Consider the following 6209-nt stretch of genomic DNA (forward strand, 5'->3'; position numbering starts at 1 on the left):
AAATAGTGATTCAGGAATTTTTCTGACAGCTGTTTCCATGTTTTTATGCTGTTCTTAGGTTGGTTATTTAGCCACCTCTTAGCTTGATCTTTTACAGCAAATGGAAACAGTAATAATCTGTAGACATCCTGATCTACTTCCTTATCATGTACAGTGTCAGCAATTTGTAAAAATTGTGCCAGAAACTCTGTAGGTTCTTCATGTGGAAGACCAGAATACTGGCAGTTTTGCTGCACCATGATAATGAGCTGAGGATTCAACTCAAAGCTACTAACTCCAATGGAGGGTATACAGATACTACTCCCATATGAAGCAGTAGTGGGGTTAGCATATGACCCCAGAGTCCTCCTGGACTGTTCATTCCCACTTAATTCCATGATGGAATAAAAGAGATGATATGTATGTTGATATTATTTATTTTATAAAAATTAATTTTTATAAAATAAAATAAAAACGAAATAAATAAAAGAAATTGGAAATATTTTGAAATTGAAAATTGAATTTTTATATAAAATTTTCGAAAAATGTAGTTCAAAATTAGTTAGAAAGTATATATATTTTTTTTGAATTTTGAATTTTATGATGAAAGAGAAAAATATGCAAAAGACACAAGATTTAAAATTTTTAGATCCAATGTTCCTTATTTTCAAAAATTTTGGAGGGAAAACACCGAGGAACACCAAACTTAAAAATTTTAAGATCAAAACACAAGAAAGACTCAAGAACACCTTGAAGATTCACAAGAACACCAAGAACAAAAGAAAGAACACCAAACTTAAAATTTTTAGAAAACCAAGACAAATTTTTGAAAATTAAAGAAAAATTAACAAGGAAACACCAAACTTAGAGTTTGGCACAAAATTCAATTAAAGAAAAGTTATTTTTGAAAAAGATTCCAAAGAGGATACCCAATTATCAAGAACAACTACTAAAGCTCCAGCCAATTGGCAGCAACTTCAGAGTTGATTTTAAAAATGTATTATATTTATAGATAAAAGTACAAAATTTTTGAAAGCTAATGTTTTGAAAAAGCACCAGAAAAACAAGAAAAGACACAACACAAGAAAAACTCAAGATCAAACAAGAAAATAAACAAGAACAACTTGGAGATCAATGAAGAACAAAGAACACAAGTTCGAAAATTTAAAGAAAAAAAAGATAAAAAATGCAATTGACACCAAACTTAGAACAAGACACTAGACTCACGAAAAATTAACAATTAATAAAGAAAAATAATATATTTTTTTTAAAAGAAATTTTTGAAAGGAAACTATCCTACCAGAATTTGATGACTCTATAACGATAACAATAAAATAAAAAAAAATAAATTATTCCTAATCTAAGAAATAAAATAACCCTTTAGTTGTTCAAACTCGAATAATCCCCGGCAACGGCGCCAAAAACTTGGTGCACGAATTTGCAATCCGTACAACTAACCAGCAAGTGCACTGGGTCGTCCAAGTAATACCTTACGTGAGTAAGGGTCGATCCCACGGAGATTATTGGTTTGAAGCAAGCTATGTTTATTTTATTAATCTTAGTCAGGATATTAATTAAAATTATCAGTTGGAATTATTAGATTGAAAAAATAAAAGAGAATAAAATCATTACTTGTTGTGCAGTAATGAGAAATATGTTGGAGTTTTGGAGATGCTTTGTCCTATGAATTTCTGCAATGTAGCATTCAACTCAATTGTTTGTAAAGCACGTCTATGGCAAGCTGTATGTAGGGTGTCACCATTGTCAGTGGCTACCTCCCATCCTCTCAGTGAAAACGTTCCTATGCTCTGTCACAGCACAGCTAATCAGCTGTTGGTTCTCGATCATGTTGGAATAGGATCCATTGATCTTTTTGCGTTTGTCATCACGCCCAGCAATCGCGAGTTTGAAGCACGTCACAGCCATTCAATCCTTGAATCCTACTCGAAATACCACAGACAAGGTTTAGACCTTCCGGATTCTCAAGAGTGGCCGCCATCAATTCTAGCTTATACCGCGGAGATTCCGATTAAGGAATCTAAGAGAAGCTCATTCAGTCTGATGTAGAACGAAGGTGTTTGTCAGGCACACGTTCATAGATTGAGGGAGGTGATGAGTGTCACGGATCATCACCTCCTTCATAATTAAGCGTGAATAAACATCTTAGATCGGACCATACACAAGTTTGAGTGAAATAGAAACAATTGCATTAATTCATCGAGACGCTGCAGAGCTCCTCACCCCCAACAATGAAGTTTAGAGACTCATGCCGTCAAAAAGTATGTAATTCAGATCTGAAAATGTCATGAGGTACAAAATAATTCTCTAAAAGTTGTTTAAATAGTAAACTAGTAACCTAGGTTTACAGAATATGAGTAAACTAAGATAATTGGTGCAGAAATCCACTTCTGGGGCCCACTTGGTGTGTGCTGGGGCTGAGACTAAAGCTATCCACGAGTTGAGGCTTTTCTTGGAGTTGAACTCCAAGTTATGACGTGTTTTGGACGTTCAATTCCGGATCATGACGTGTTTCTGGCGTTTAACTCCAGACAGCAGCATGTACTTGGCGTTCAACGCCAAGTTACGTCGTCTATCCTCGCGCAAAGTATGGACTATTATATATTGCTGGAAAGCCCTGGATGTCTACTTTCCAACACCGTTGAGAGCGCGCCAATTGGACTCCTGTAGCTTCAGAAAATTTATTTCGAGTGCAGGGAGGTCAGGATCCAACAACATCAGCAGTCCTTTTTCAGCCTAAGTCAGATTTTTGCTCAGCTCCCTCAATTTCAGCCAGAAAATACCTGAAATCACAGAAAAATACACAAACTCATAGTAAAGTCCAGAAATATGATTTTTGCCTAAAAACTAATAATATTTAACTAAAAACCAATTAAAACATACTAAAATCTACATGAAATTACCCCCAAAAAGCGTATAAAATATCCGCTCATCAGGGAGCGAATTTGAGTGGTGGGGAAAGGGGAATGGCCAAACATGTATTTATAAGGGAGGGGGAGAGATTTCAAAAATTTTGAAGGAGATTTGAGAAGATATGGAAAGAATTTGAGAGATATTTGAGTTTTTGAAGAAGATTTGGAAAGGATTTGAAAGAGATTTGATGAATGATTTTAATTTTTGAAAATTTGAAGGTGAATGGTGAAAGTTTGAAATGTGTTTATGTAGAAAATTATGGATCAAAACAGGAAAGTTTGAAAAAATTTGAAGTGAAAAGCAAAATCTCTGTCCCCCACCTATCTGGCGTTAAACGCCCAGAATGGTATCCATTCTGGCGTTTAACGCCCAAATGTTGGCCAATTTGGGCGTTTAACGCCCAGCCAGGTACCCTGGCTGGCGTTAAACACCAGAAACCCCTTCATCATTGGGCGTTTTGCTAAACGCCCAGGATGCTGCACCATTCTGGCGTTTAACGCCCAAAATGGTACCTTTACTGGCGTTAAACGCCCAGAATGGTGCCCATTCTAGCGTTTAACGCCCAGAGTACCCCTTACTAGCGTTTTTTTGCCAGCAAGCTCCTTTTCTCTGCTTTTTGCACTGAATCCTTCTGTAACTCTATGAATTCTTTCATTTTTGATGATCACCCTTTGAGAATATGTATCAAACTTTTATTAAACAAAATAGATAACCTGCTAATGACTGGGTTGCCTCCCAGCAAGCGCTTCTTTATTGTCTTTAGCTGGACCTTTACTGAGATTTATTCAAGCCTCAGTTTTGAGCATTCTTGCTCAAAATTGCTTTCAAGATAATGCTTGATCCTCTGTCCATTAACAGTAAACTTTTTGTCAGAATTAATATCCTGAAGCTCAACATATCCATATGGTGACACTCCTGTAATCACATACGGACCCCTCCATCGGGATTTAAGTTTTCCTGGGAAATGTTTGAGCCTAGAGTTGAAGAGCATAACTTTTTGTCCTGGCTCAAAGATTTTGGATGACAACTTCTTGTCATGCCACTTCTTTGCCTTTTCCTTATAAATTTTTGCATTTACAAAGGCACTGAGTCTAAATTCATCAAGCTCATTTAGCTGGAGTAATCTTTTTTTACCAGCTAACTTAGCATCCAGGTTTAGGAATCTGATCGCCCAGTAGGCTTTATGTTCCAGTTCCACGGGCAGATGACAGGCCTTGCCATACACAAGTTGGTATGGAGAGGTTCCTATAGGAGTCTTGAATGCTGTTCTGTATGCCTACAGAGCATCATCCAAGCTCTTTGCCCAATCCTTTCTACGGGCAATTACAGTCTGTTCTAGGATTCTTTTTAGCTCTCTGTTAGAGACTTCAGCTTGCCCATTTGTGTGTGGATGATACAGAGTTGCTACTTTGTGGCTAATTCCATATCGGACCATAGCAGAGTACAGTTGTTTGTTGCAGAAATGAGTGCCTCCATCACTGATTAAGACTCTGGGAACACCAAATCTGCTGAAGATGTGTTTCAGGAGGAATTTCAGCACGGTCTTAGTATCATTAGTGGGTGTAGCAATTGCTTCTACCCATTTAGATACATAGTCCACTGCCACCAGAATGTAAGTGTTTGAGTATGATGGTGGGAACGGACCCATGAAGTCAATACCCCATACATCAAAGAATTCAATCTCTAAGATCCCTTGTTGAGGCATGGCGTATCCATGAGGCAAGTTACCAGCTCTTTGGCAACTGTCACAGTTACACACAAACTCTCGGGTATCTCTATAGAGAGTAGGCCAGTAGAAGCCACATTAGAGGACTTTAGTCGCTGTTCACTCACTTTCAAAATGTCCCCCATACTGTGATCCATGGCAATGCCATAGGATCCTTTGTGCTTCCTCTCTGGGTACACATCTGCGAATCATTCCGTCTGCACATCTCTTAAAGAGATATGGCTCATCCCATAGGTAGTACTTGGAATCTGAAATTAATTTCTTTCTTTGCACCCTACTGTACTCTTGGGCTATGAACCTCACAGCTTTATAATTTGCAATATCTGCAAACCATGGAGCTTCCTGAATGGCAAAGAGTTGCTCATCTGGGAAAGTCTCAGAGATCTCAGTAGAAGGGAGGGACGCCCCAGCTACTGGTTCTATTCGGGACAGATGATCAGCTACTTGGTTTTCTGTCCCTTTTCTGTCTCTTATTTCTATATCAAACTCTTGCAGAAGCAACACCCACCTTATGAGCCTGGGTTTTTGATGAGCGGATAATTTATACGCTTTTTGGCATTGTTTTTAGGTAGTTTTTAGTAAGTTCAAGCTACTTTTAGGGATGTTTTCATTAGTTTTTATGTTAAATTCACATTTCTGGACTTTACTATGAGTTTGTATGTTTTTCTGTAATTTCAGGTAATTTCTGGCTGAAATTGAGGGACTTGAGCAAAACTCTGAAAAAGGCTGACAAAAGGACTGCTGATGCTGTTGGAATCTGACCTCCCTGCACTCGAAATGGATTTTCTGGAGCTACAGAACTTCAAATGGCGCGCTCTCAATGGCGTTGGAAAGTAGACATCCAGAGCTTTCCAGCAATATATAATAGTCCATACTTTATTTGGAAATTGATGACGTAAATTGGCGTTGAACGCCAAGTACATGCTGCTGTCTGGAGTTAAACGCCAGAAACACGTCATGATCCGGAGTTGAACGCCCAAAACACGTTATAACTTGGAGTTCAACTCCAAGAGAAGCCTCAACTCGTGGATAGATCAAGATCAGCCCAAGCATACACCAAGTGGGCCCCGGAAGTGGATTTATGCATCAATTACTTACTCATGTAAACCCTAGTAGCTAGTCTAGTATAAATAGGATAATTTACTATTGTATTAGACATCTTTTGACAGTTTAATCTTTTGACTGTTTAGTCTTTGATCATTCGGTCTTTTGATCATTCAGGGGGCTGGCCATTCGGCCATGCCTGAACCTTTCACTTATGTATTTTCAACAGTGGAGTTTCTGCACACCATAGATTAAGGGTGTGGAGCTCTGCTGTACCTTAAGTTTCAATACAATTACTATTACTTTCTATTCAATTCTCTTTTATTCTTATTTCAAGATATACGTTGCACAAAACTTTGATGAATGTGATGATCTGTGACACTCATCATCATTCTCACCTATGAACGCGCGTGACTGACAACCACTTCCGTTCTACCTTAGGCCGGGCGCATATCTCTTAGATTCCCCAACAGAATCTTCGTGGTATAAGCTAGATAGATGGCGGCATTCATGGGGATCCAGAAAGTCT

The sequence above is a fragment of the Arachis stenosperma genome, chromosome 3 (genome assembly GCF_014773155.1).
Source record: "Arachis stenosperma cultivar V10309 chromosome 3, arast.V10309.gnm1.PFL2, whole genome shotgun sequence".
Taxonomy (NCBI): domain Eukaryota; kingdom Viridiplantae; phylum Streptophyta; class Magnoliopsida; order Fabales; family Fabaceae; genus Arachis; species Arachis stenosperma.